Raw genomic sequence first — 12,656 nt, 5'->3', positions numbered from 1 at the left:
AGAAAAACTAATCACAAGGCACATCAGTATAAAGTGAAACACAAAAAATTACTTCCAATTTACCTTCCCATATATCACACAGCATAAGTATAAATTAGACTAAAAAAATGGCAGGTAATTACTTTTTCCAGTGCTTCTGAGAGAGGTAGGAGTAGAAATGGAGGAAGGTAGGACACAATTTCCATTAAGATTAAGATCACATACTCGTCTTTGACATTCCATGTCAAGTTTAATATACCTCACCAAATACAGTTAATTTGTATCAAAACGTAAATAGCTTCAGAATATACATAATACAAGGCTAAAATAAATGACAATCATATTGTAATTATCAATTAATATGGCACAGGGTTAAAGAATCTAGGTATTGCTAGTTCATTTTATAGGCACCTTTAGCCTAAATAAGTGATGTCACAATATTAACCTTACTATTTGTGTCTAGATTCTTTTTATGTTGGCTCTCAAGAAAGGTAAGATCCATTTCAGGTGGTCTGAAGCTTATCTACTCACTTTGAATGAGGGGATGCAAATATTTTTTAGATGTAAAAATTTCATAAATTTCTAAGTTACAGGAAAAAAAGTTATAGTTCTCCATACTTGCTTCTTTCTTATCTCTTATACACTGAATAAAGGAAAAAAGACTAGAATAAAAACTAAAAATTTGGGGATAATCAGAAATATCTATATTACTTTCATTTAGAAGCATAAATGAAAATTTTGGGTGCTGATAAAAATATTTTTGGGTGTTAAAAGGACACTATATTAAAAAATTAACTGTACTGCACTGTACTGACTAAAATTATGTTTAGACCTTATTTTATATATTAAATCACCCCCCCCACACACACACACACTTTTTGGTGGTGAGGGGTTGCATAACAAAAGGAAACAGGGCAAAGCAAAAGGAAAGATGAAGGAAAAAAAAGAGCCTGAAAGACAACACATCAAGATGTTATTTAATAAAAGCTACTGTGGAGTAGCAGAATTGTGGGTTAAGACTTTTTTCCTTTGCTTTCTACATTTCTGTGTGCTCTAAATTTTCTTCACTAAGCTTGTACTGTTTTCATAATTTAAAAAGTAATCTTGAGTGATGTCAGCAAAATAGCAAACTAGGAAGGTCTAAGCCCTCCCAGAAACATCAAAAACAACTAGAAACCAACTGAATCAACCCTAGTGGAGCTCTGGAAAAACAGACAAATGTCTATAGCAACCAAGTCCATGCCCAGTCAAGAAAATGCCAAGTGTAAAACAATAGGGAATTCCATGTTATTTTAATTTGCTATTGCCCTATCCTCCTCCCTGTGGTATGTCTGGGTCCTAAGGAGGTGGAAGCCCAGTTCCCAAGCCTTCTCTCAAACCAGAAGGAACAGAGTAGATTTTGCTTAAAACATTTCAACCTTTCTAGGGTCTGCCAGAAGGACTGGTTCCGGTCTTGCCTAACTGAGATTTCAGGTGGGAAAAGCACTGGACACCACTGGTGAAAACTGTCGGGGGGGCTACAAACCTGCAGATTCCTGGAGCAAAAGATTACAGGCGAATAGACACCACAGATCACCTAAGGTCCCAGAAGCTGGGGTGAGACTGGTGGAGAATTAAGATTCAAAACCATCCACGTATGCAGGGGAAATTGAGACAGCCACACACAGGCCCAAGTAATCAATACACATGTTCAGGAAAGTCCTGGGAAGACCTTAAACTTTCACTCCAGGCTGAGCTCTCGGCTTACAGCATGGCCAGCGAACCATCAGTAGCCCCTGACATACAATGCCAGTCTGTGAAGACTTGAAAGGGTGACTGTTTTTAAAATGCACAGTTTTCAACAACCACCACCACCACCACCAACAACAACAACAACCTCCACAAGGCATGCAAAAGAAACGAGAACACACTCCATAGAAATAAACCAAACAAGTTCCCAGAAACCATTCCTAGAGCAGCACAGATATTGGAACTTACTAGATGAGGACATTAAAATAGCTGCCTTAAATATGTTCAAAGAGCTAAAGGGAAAAAATGTGCAAAGAAGTAAAACAAATCAGAAAAGCAATATAAAAACAAAACAAGAATATCAAACAAAGACAGAGAAACTGTAATAAGAAACAAACAAAATTTTGGGGCTGAAAAATAGTACAAAACAAACAAAAATTCTGGAGCTAAAAAATATAGTAACTGAATTGAAAAATTTATTAGAGAGGTTCAACAGCATAATTGAGCCAGCTAACAAAAGAATCAGCAAACTTGAAAACAGGACAATTAAATTACTGTATTTTCCCGTGTATAATGAGCACCTTTCTGCCCAAATTTGTGAGGGACAAATAAGAATGAGCATTATACGTGGGTAGTACTAATTCTGTGTCTATGTAAATGGTTTCAATTCTTGCATTTATTCTTATGAGCTAAAAAGTGTAACTCTAGAAATCAATAATGATATCTATGAAAAATAACACTCTGGAATACAATCATCGGTTTTGTTGAACTTACAACGAACTTTCAACGATGAAGAGTTCTTGGCCTTCTATGTGTAAATATCATAAATTTATTACTGGTACATAAAATTTCTTGTACCTTGTATCTGTTCTTGTGTTTTGTAATTATTTGTTACATAAAATTTCTTGTATCATAATATGTTAAAAGATAAATGCTAAAATTCCTTTATAATACAAAAAACAAGAACCTAAATGTAAATAAGTAGAAATTTGAATTAAAAAATTAAAATGAAACATTTTTTCCTGAAAGTTTGGGCCAAAATTGTGGGTGCACATTATACACGGGAGCACATTATACATGGCAAAATATGGTATTGAGTCTAAGGAGCAGAAAGACAAAAGAATGAAGCAAACACAGCCTGAGGGGCTTGAGGGACACCATCAACTGGATCAAAATACATACACAATGAAAAGTTTCAGAAAGAGAAGAAAGAGAAAGGATCAAAGAGATCATCTGAAGAGAAAAAATGGCCAAAAATTTTTCCAAATTTGATGAAATACATAAATCTACAAATCTAAGAATCTCAACAAACTCATGATGTGACCCACACCGAGACACAACATGATCAAACTGATAAAAGCCAGAGAGACTCTTGAAAGCACCAAGAAAGAAGCGATACGCACAGAAGGCATCCTCAGTAAGATTGTCAGCCACGTTCCCAGCAGAGACCTGGGAGGCCAGAAGGCAGCGTTATGACATAAATGTCAAGTGAGAATTCTATATCTGGCAAAACTGTGCTTAAAAACTGAGATAGAAATTAAGGTATGCCCAGATAAACAAAAACTGAAGGAATTAATTATCACTACATATGCTGTACAAGAAATGCTGAAAGGAGTCCTTCAGGTTGAAATGAAACGACCCTTGACAATAAAGATCTCCAGTAAAGGTAAATACATAGACAAATATAAAAACCAGTATTATTGTAATTTTGGTTTGTAACTCCATTTTATATTTTCTATAAAATTTAAAAGACAAATTAAAAATAACTATTAATCATATATCTGTGTTAATGAGTACACAATGTTTAATGATACAATTTGTGACATCAGTAACAAAAAGGTGTGTGTGGAGGGCTGTATATGAGTGGTTGGGTGTAATTAAGGTAAAGATGGTACTAATTTGATTATTAAAACAGGATTGTTATATGTAACTTCTATGATCACCATAAAGAAAATATCTATAGAATATACAATAAATGATGAGAAGAGGAATAAAAAATGTGACACTACAAAAAAAAATCAATTAAACACAAAGATTTTATAGTTTACATTAGGATAAACTTCAACAAACTTTAGAAACACACAGGTTCAAAAATCCTAGCTTTTCCACTTTACCATTATGCAACCTTTTCACTTCAGTTTCCTTATCAGCAAAATGAAGAGGCCGCTCATTACTGAGTAGTGAACGAAAATGAAATGTAGCACAATATTTCTTATAGTGGATATTCAGGTTTTAAAAATTCAGAAAACTTCCTGTACAATTAGTCCAAATCAAGGAAGTTTTACCCCTCCTCTTCATAAAAATGATTTGTCAATAAAACTGACTCCCTCAAAAATGGCTATTTTTTAATATGATCACACACCAAAAAAACTAACCAAACAAAAAAAACTGTTTCTTAAATACCAACTGAAACCACCTTTTAAGCTCCTAGCATTGTTAGCATTTCTATTTTAGGCTGCTTACGTCCTACTTTTATCTTTATTGCCATAATTATCTTGGAGAGGAATCTGATCAGTTTCCTCAGGTAAGTTTAAAAAGGAGATAAGACATAAATTTCATATTTAGGTATTATATTGTCATAGACGATTAATATCTGTAAGTTTCCTCCTTTACTATCGGAGAGGGAAAAAATAGAATGATATAGTAATTATTGTATATCTCTATGTTTATAGACTTGTTTTCAATCCTTCAACAATTGCTCACGGGCATTTAAACAAGTTATTTTACAGTTGGTAAATAAAATATATAGTAAAGTTTAGTATATATCTGGCTCTAGAGAACTTAGGCTCATGATTTTCCTATTTAAACACAAGACTTTTTTTGGGAGCAATTCTCCTTGTGAGAGCAATGGTTAAGATTTCTTCCTTATTAAAATTACTTAATTCTAAATAGCACGTATTAGGTTCGTGCAAAAGTAACTGGGGTGTTTGCAATTATTTTTAACCTTTTAAACCGCAATTACTTATGCACCAACCTCATACTACTATTATAAAACTTCTAAATGCTGTCTGCTTTTTTATACTCAGTAAAAATCAGAAAATACCCAACCATACTTCCACTTATGATTTTTTTCCCCCAGTGCATTTTTTTTCTCTTCTTCATTTGAACTCTTGACATTAACTACATGAAATAACAGCTTATACACTCTGAACTAAAATTTAGCTGTGGTCAATTTTTGATGTATCAGGAGGTATCTAAATAAGTTAACTTCCATCTATTCCTAGACAACTCACACTGCAATTATGGGTCAAAGCTTTAAGATTCCATGCTTATGTGGTATCCCTGAAGGTTGGTTATAGCAACAAAGGGTAGATTATCTTGCTTAAATTCAAGATAAAAAATTTCAAGACACTTTAGCACTAGTTACGGACATTAAAAATATGTCAGAGTAAGTAGTGAGTATATGGAAAGAAGGAGCTAGCCTGAAATTTAAAGGGAAATAAGTTTCCTATTTCACCAGCTTATGTGTGTACTTTATACTCTTTAAGGCTAATTTACAACTTGAACGACTACACTAATTGGGTGATCTCTGTCAAAGTAAACACAACAAAAAACACAGAGTATTATTTGACCACAGAAAAGATAATTTCAGAATTCAACATGTTCATGTGTAACAGGTGTTTCTCTAGTTCTCATCTCCACATTTATGCTTATAGTCATTTCTAAGTTATTTCTAAGCTGATTCTGGGCAAATAAAGACTATTTTTTTCAGAAGAACTATTCAATTTTCTTAATTCTGAGATACACATTCTCCCCCCCCATCAACATTTGTTAAAAAAAAGTCTCTTATAATCAAAATGTGTTATTTCTTACCTCCCCCAAATCAAATTTGATTGTATGTTTCACAGTAGATTACATCTTGGAATCAAGAAAACAGGACGATCAAAACACTACTTCCCTCAGACTCAAAGTCAATTAGAAGAGCCAAATCAAAGAAAGGAGATCTTAATTACTTTTTCCTATGGTTTAGAACAGGGGTGTCCAAACTGCGGCCCGCAATCCATTGTTAATTGGCCCGCAGCAAATTCCAAAAATATATTTAGTTTACTTAAACCAGGTGAGGCAATATGTACTTCACCAGTGAGTGGCCCGGCTGTTTGTGTATTTTACCGCATATGGCCCTTGGTAAAAAACGTGGAAAAAAGTTTGGATACCCCTGGTTTAGAATCTGACATTTAATTTTTAACTCAGAACTAAGATGATTTCAATTTCTCTCTCATTTGCAGGGCCCCAATGGAACAGGAGGTTTTAACAATAAGGAAAGTAATCACCAAGAGCATCTCCTTTCCACTCCTGCTCATGCGATGAGCCTCCCTTGACAAAGTTATAAGCTTAGGAGAAATGGTCCTCCAAGGGCCAAGTTTCATTCAGGGCAAGAAGTGGTTAAGAATTCAGTATAAAACAATGTGTTGAACACGGAATAGGAGATCCAGAGGAAGGAGTGGAAAAGTTGAGTGGGCGGCCAAGTAAAGAATGAGAACCTAAAAGGGACTATAGGAGAGAAGCCGACACTGGGCAAAGGAAGACTAACCAGGAGACATGGAGGCCTCAATACCTACAGCTTCCTAAAGAAAGGAGGGGACACTCTCATTGGTGACCTAGAAGGGAATCCCAGAGCTGTGTTTTGGACCCAGGCTTTCTTTCCCTTATAACAATATTTTCTATTTTAATCTTTCTAAAACATGTATTTTCCTCGTAATGAACAACCACAGTAACCAAAAATCATGTTGCAAAATAGGTAAAATTAGAAAAAAAAAGTTCGAACACGCTAATTTCTAGTCTAATTTAAAAACTAGGTAAGTTACCAGTTTTGCTCTCAGATGTTTAAACATGCTCATCATGCACAGATCACACGCAATAATACAAGCAGAGTCCCATTTGTAGGGAAGAAATCATGAACATTTGACTAGTAAAGACTTCCTCTAATAATAATTTTGCTTTTGCTTGCCCTGATGGAGAATATAAGATCATATTAAAAACCGAAAATAATGCCAAATTCTGAATGTAAAATATCCTGAGAGCGCCCCTCGTGACCTTGCCTTTGCTTGGCCAGCTCCAAACCCTTTGGAGTGTACTTTCTCTCCTAATAACGCCACCTTGAGCTCTGAGCCACTTTTCTTTGTGCTCGGCCCACTCCTAATTCTTTGGAGTGTAATATCTCTTCTAATAAACTTTTCTCACCACTTAAAAAAAAGAAATATATATATATATATATATATATATATATATATATATATATATACACACATATATATATCCTGAGAGCAATGTGAAATATTACATACTTTGTATGAAATATAATCAGTAAATATTTATTAATTATCTGCTATGTATTAGGCACAAGGATTATAAGGGCAAATAAGACAGAACTCCAATTCTCATGGAATGTATGGACGAGTGCCGGAGACAGACAAGTAAGTAAATGCTATGAGCACTATATTAAGATATGTTTAGGATGGCAGTAAGCACAAAAGAATAAGTTCTACATTGGATGGGAGTTAAAAGAGGTTTCTAGAAAGAGGTGACAACAAACTGGATCTTGAAGGACAAATAAAACCTAGCAAACTAAAGGGTAGAGAAAAAGAAGAACCCACAGACAGAAAACAGAAATCTGAATCAATCCAATTTATTTGGATCAAGTACATATGCCTGGGTTTCAGGCTCACAGCTAGTAAATCAGCCTCCAAGGCCAAGGTTTGCCAACCACAAGTGATTCGGATTTGCAGCCACAGGCAGAGAACTACAGGCCTGCAAACTGACAGAGAGGACTTAGAAGAAGGGGGAGGAGGAGGGAGAGGGGGAGCGGAGAGAGGGAGAGGGGAAGAAAAAAAGAATTAAGACACATTTAAAGCTTAACTGGGAGAGGGTGGAAAGTGAAAGGGAAAAATCTTAAGATGACCTTCAGAATTTTGTTTTGGACAACTAGACAGAAGCATTTAACAGTGGTTATTAGCACAGCATTTAACTTCACACTTTCTAGACGATGAATCATACACATGTTTATAGTGAGAAAGATACTCTAATTTTTCTGTTCTTGCACGTATATCAAATTAGCATAATACACGAACTGTGAGGAATAAACTAGGTAATACACATGAAACATAAACACAGTGCCTGGTAGACACTACGTACTCAGTAAGTATCATTTTGTAATATCATTTAGTGAGACTAGGGATACAGGAAAACATGAGAAGGAACAGCATGAATTAAGGTAAGGACATTTAGAATCTAAAGCCCCTTCCAAAACTAAGTCGAAGATTCTGTATCAACATGGAATGGGATAAATCAAAAGTCATTTAACAGCTTCAATTTAGACTTTATCGGTTTTAAATCCAACTTTAAAAGATGGGTAGGAATTTTAAAACAAGCACGGAAGAATTAACAAAAAGATATACGTACATTTATATACCAGTGCACACAATTTGTTCCTATGTTCAACGTACTGTAGTACAGGCTTAGATACAAAAATTTTTTTAAAAAAGTAATCCATTCTTATTCACATACGCGCACGCACGCACACATGCACGCGTGGTTGCACATGCACACAAATCTATACACATACTCATACACACGCCCTCTATCTGTGTGGGAGAAACCTACAATTTACCACTTCATTCACACATGGTATAATGAAGGCACTATGAGCTTATAGGGGAGGCAAGAAACACAGACTGTTATGGATCAGGAAAAGTTTCCCAGGGAAATGAAACCAGAATTTTGAAAGATGAGGAGTGGGCCAGTACTCCCAATGTGGAAAAAAAATTAACCTAAAAGCCTGGACAATTTTCCACTTTATTAAATTAGAAACCTGGCCCCTAGCGTTCCCTGACGTGACCTGTGTGCAGTTCTCAGCCGCACATCACCACACCCAGACCGCTGTGAATGGCTGCTGCCATCAGGACCCTGAGCGCAATGCCCCGATAGGCTGCCACCTAGACCTGCTGTTCCCTCCTTCTCACACTAACCTGGCTCTCAAACCTACCACAGCAGCGTTTTCCCTAAAGTGAGGAGGATCTGAACTTAAGACAGTTTTGAACCTGGCTCCAGAGCCTGGGTCACGTGGCAGCTTCTGGCACTATTCTCTAAGAGCAGTGTACTCCTCTTGTTCTTCTTTCCTTCCTGCTGACTAGAACGTAACCATGATGCTAGCAGCTGAATTAGCCATATTAGACTATGAAGCCCCTTGGAAAAAGAGAACACGCCCAGTGCAGCAACCACAAAGGAAGCACCTGGGACAATGAGACCTTAAGGCAGAGCCATCAGTTCAATCCAGGACTACTCCACTCTGGTTTTGGAAATAGAGGAAGAATAAATTTCTATCTTGTTCAGATTGTTTTTTTAAGGTTCCATTACTTGTAGTCAAATTTAATCCAAACAATAATATTAACAAGAAAGACCGGCAAACGTAAACCTAAGTCTCAATTTAGTAAGACAAAGAATTAAAGACACAAATTAGACAGGATAAGAGATATACCTGTCATGAAAATGAATGCATCATAACATATCATCAAAATACAAAACATTACTATTATATATTAATTGATCCAAGGAGAGAATTGGGAATTTGGTGTTAAGTTTTTGCTTTATTTCCTTAGATTCTACTAATTCATTAACAAACTTTGATTTATTTGAAAGTTTCGTATGATAAAAGGCAAGAATAAAAACAGTAACAAAACTTTAGAAAATGCATAAGGCAAAAACTTAGAAACAATAAGGAATTAACAGAACATTAACAGGTTTTTCAGATCTTGATAAACCAAGTGGTTAAAAAATAGAAATAATCTGAATAATTAATATGCTTGCTTGTCAAAACTAAATGAAAAAAATTCCTATCCAGAGAATAAACGTATTTTTAAAATGCCTTTCAAATACTTTTATAATCTGATCATATTTGGCTACAAAGAAAATCAATCAATACTAAAAAATACAGAACTCTCAAGATATTCTCTCATTACAATGCAGTGAAATCAGAAATTAACAACAAAAAACACAATTCACCTGTTCATGTAGATATAAAACAGTCCCCTCAACTCCTTATATGAAAAATTACTCAAATACAAACAAAATGAATACTACATATGCACGCCTAAGAGATATGATTTCAGAGAAAATTTTGTGCTTAAATAAGCCTAAAGAAAATAGACCTGCTTTCAGAGTAGCTCTTGATAAAAAGGTAAACTGGCACAGCTTTTCTGAAAAAACAATTTGGCAGCCAATCAAAATTTAAATGCACATGATTTTTGACCCAGCAATTTCTCTTTTAGAAATATACATTACACAAGCATTTATGTGTGCCTAAAAACTCAAGAAACTTAATTAAGCATTGTTTTGATCTGCAAACATCCACGTCCATCAATACCTGACTGTATAAATCCTGACAAATATATACTATGGAATACGACATAACTCCAAAGAATGAGGTAGTTTTTACGTACTGATATAAATACGTGTACAATGTATTAAGTGAAAGGGAAAACACATTCACAGTACAGTATTTATTGCATGGGGACATTTATATAAAAAAGAAATCTACGTGGGAATGATTGGTGTATATAAAATTAGAGAAAGATGCCAGAAGACTTGCTAACAACTTAATATACTTGTCATTAGAGAAGGGACTAGAACCGAAGGAGGGAGAAAAAGGAACTTCACTTTTGTATTAAATGTCTTTAGAATTTCCATTTAAAAAAATAAAAATCTTTTTATAGACTTTTCATTTTAGGGGGGAATAAAGGTGAGACATATGACAATGGAGTAGAAGGGTAAGACTGCCAACATAATGACTCTAAAGGATACTAGCCTCAAAATAAAAAAATGTCGAATGCAGTGAAGCTATGTCTCAGTCTGGACATTAAATGATTAATTCCTATTTAATATTTACCTCTATACCAAAATGTCAGAAAACATATAATCATAAGACAAAATATAGCAGCTCTGTCCTCATACCTTCAAGGTGATGTAACTACAATCAATTTTTGCTAGCTGGCTTCACTACAGGGAAAGCAGTAGTGTTGCTAACGTAAAATTAGCAATGAGAGGTATAATTTAGTCCCACCAACTCAAACTCTACTTAAACACAGAATTTATGGAACAACCTCAATCAAGATTATCTCTGCATTATTGAGGAAACATTTAAGAACAAAATTCAGAATTACACATTCTAGATGTTTATATGTAACATTTTGTATTTCCTTGTAACTAATATTTTAAGATCTGCTAAGTGATCCAAATTAATGACAATTTTACATTTATTTGGCTTTGAAAAATACAATATACATTTTGCAACAGTCACGATTATTCCTCATTTTACTGGATTTTACAGGGAAAGAATTAGATTTAAATTTTTTCTATCCTTGTTAAAACAACATATTGTAATACTTAAAACGTAAGCTGTTAAATACTTCATGAAAATTATAAAATAAGAGTAACTAACTAGAGTATGTTATTACACCTATACATTAACGTTATAAGTAGGTTAAATAAGCCACGTCCTCTTATTTTTGAGGTCTAGCCCATGAAAGCTACGCATAACTTGTCATTGTTCAAGAATATTACATTTCAAGCCTAAGAATAAAACATTCGTGAAATGTTTGTTCATGAGGTTTCGAAGAAAGTCACACAAATAATTATTTATAATAGTTACACCAATAATAAGAAAGTCACACAAATAATTATTTATAATAGTTACACCAACACTTAAAGATGGCCAGTGGAAAGGATCCTAAACAACCAGGCAAACCAAGAGGCAGTTATCACAAAAAGTGAGGAAGAAATGCAAAGAAAAGTGGCCAACGTCAAATAGATGGAAAAAAAAAGGGACCAAGGACAACAAAAAGGCCTTTTACTGACCTGTAATAAAAGTAGTTTTATATTAAGGAGAGAAGCCAAATGATGAGTTAAGTAATGGATGGGACATTTAACAGTACAGATTTATAAATAAAAAAGACAAAAAAAGAAAACATAAAAGTACAGATTTATTCAGTAAAATGAAGATACCACCCATAAAGCAGATAAAAATATGTCACCCAGGGAAGGTGCTATTTTTCATTTTGCCTTTTAATATGCTTATCTCTAAAGATTTCCTCTAATAAGAACCGTCTAGACTACATTAGGTAGTGATTATTTCTAAGGTATTCCACACATATGTGGCCTGAGATTTACTATAAAACTATTTCATCTCAAAATCTGTTAAGGTACCCTTCAACATACAGACTGATGTGCATGCTAATCCTAAAATTCAAGCTAAACAGGCTATGACCTGGCTCTGCAATTATCTAAACAAGGTTTACTTATTCTAATTACAGTAATTGGCCATCACCACTAAGTGCTAAGTAGCAATTCTGCTGTGTAGCTAGTAGCAAACATTCCAACAAGCCACTCAGTAATTACCTCATTCACCCAAAAAGTTTTCACTTGCTATGCATCTAAAGCTGGGAGGCCCTAAAGAGGATGTTTATGATATTTCTTGCTCTATTCAGACATAAAAGTATTCTATTTATAGCCCAGTTCAAGTGGATAACTACCTACCATTTTTTTCAAATCCTCATGTTACCAGAAAAATCTAAATGTCTACCTGGAAAAATTTTTTCGTGACTAGTTATTCCAAAAATGGATTGCCACAGTTTTCTGGTTAAAATATACTGTCTTATTCTTTAGGCTTGGGTCTGCAAACTTTTCTAGGTTGTAAATCAAGATTCTGTTAAGTTCTTCTGCCAAACTGAAAAAGAGGTGAAATCAACAGGTACCATTTATGAGTTTTCCCCAGGTTCCAGCAAATTCTTCACATTATTACCGGAAATTCTAACTGACCATTCAATAAACACCCCCTCTTAAAAAGCAAGTATCCCTGGGAATACTGCTAGTCTTTCATATCTTGGGGGAGGGGAGAATCAGACTTTTCCTCTAATTTCTAGCTCTAGCCAGTATTCACTAAGGAAGTTTTAATTTAG

General features: G+C 34.6%; 1 protein-coding gene across 3 annotated transcripts in view; it reads right to left on the bottom strand.

The window, feature by feature from the left end:
• The window catches only part of SEPTIN7 (septin 7), an 86,157-nt gene that overhangs the window by 39,062 nt on the left and 34,439 nt on the right, over positions 1-12,656 (bottom strand). The gene's annotated exons all lie outside the window — the stretch shown is intronic.

The sequence above is a fragment of the Rhinolophus sinicus genome, linkage group LG09 (genome assembly GCF_036562045.2).
Source record: "Rhinolophus sinicus isolate RSC01 linkage group LG09, ASM3656204v1, whole genome shotgun sequence".
NCBI lineage: Eukaryota > Metazoa > Chordata > Mammalia > Chiroptera > Rhinolophidae > Rhinolophus > Rhinolophus sinicus.
Note: the sequence above shows the minus strand (reverse complement) of the source record. Positions and strands in the feature narration are given on the sequence as shown.